The 1,284-nt window shown below is 31.1% G+C and overlaps 1 pseudogene; it reads left to right on the top strand.

The window, feature by feature from the left end:
- Positions 1-225: 225 nt before the first annotated feature.
- Positions 226-560, top strand: LOC105743975 (annotated as a pseudogene).
- Positions 561-1,284: the final 724 nt, after the last annotated feature.

Here is a 1,284-nt window from a genome sequence, read left to right as displayed (position 1 = left end):
TCAGAAATGTTTCCTCTACTATGACACTGAATAACATATTTTAATTTGTCATGTTTTCATGTCATTCATTATTTCTCATGTGAGTTCTTCAAACCAATGGCTACATATGATGAATTGCTTAATTTCTACATTTCAAAAAATTTTCAAGTGTCCTACACTTCTTGAATTCTAATTTCACTCCATTGTGTTTAAAAACTATTTGAAAGTATTTTTTCTTAGGTCAAAATGGTGGGCCACCCGGCTGTTGCAGCATCAAGCCGGTGGCTGGAAGGTATTCGGAAGTGGTATTACAATGCTGCAGGGTTCAATAAGCTGGGCTTAATGCGAGATGACACAATATATGAAGATGAAGATGTAAAAGAAGCCATAAGAAGGCTTCCAGGAAACTTTATAATGACAGGATGTTTCGCATCAAGAGATCCGTGGACCTGAACATGAAGGGTCAGATACTGCCTAAAGAGCAGTGGACAAAATATGAGAAGCATAAATTCTATGTTGAGCCATATCTCAATGAGGTTATTCAGGAAAGAAAAGAAAAAGAGGAATGGGCAAAGAAATAATCACATAGTTGAATTTTGTGGATGCAACTGTCTTCAAAATATTTTTATGAGCTTGGTTAACTTTGCAACATACAATTCAAAAAGTATCTGGTATACAGATACCATACTTTAAATAAATGCCTGTTGTATTAAAATTTTTCCCTTTAAACAGTCAATTTATGAGCTAATATATGTTTTCATTCAAAAATGATTTTATCTACACTTAGAATATGTATTTTGTTATCATTCAGTAGAATATTCTGTAATAACCTGTTATTATTGCTTTGTAACCTTAGTTATACATTGTTTGTCTTCTAATTATTTGTATATTGTAGTATTGATCTCCAACTGTTAGTGTTGTATTGTCTTTCTCATTAGTTCTGATAATGGTTGGATTCAGTTTTTAGGCTCATGTTTACTTATAATTACCACAACTTCTTAATACATTGGTTCTGTTATTAATATAAAATGGCCTCTTTTTTCTAGGAAGGTTTTAGTTTTAGCTGTAGCATCTGTTAGTTTAATTTCATTTATAATAACTGGGTTTTCTGGGGGTATTCATTCTCCAATAGTTGTTTTCTCCATCATCTTACTTTCAATGTTTTGGTTTCTATAAATCTAAAGTTTGTCTTACATACCTCATATAATGCATTCGTTTGTAAATATCCATTCTATAATGTTTTGTATTTGGAATATGTAATCTATTATATACTATGTAGATACTGATAAAGTAAAATTTGTATCT

Source organism: Octodon degus, unplaced genomic scaffold, assembly GCF_000260255.1.
Source record: "Octodon degus isolate 3935 unplaced genomic scaffold, OctDeg1.0 scaffold00198, whole genome shotgun sequence".
NCBI classification, from domain to species: Eukaryota; Metazoa; Chordata; class Mammalia; order Rodentia; family Octodontidae; genus Octodon; species Octodon degus.
The sequence above is the reverse complement of the archived record's forward strand: the minus strand, read 5'-3'. Positions and strand labels throughout refer to the sequence as shown.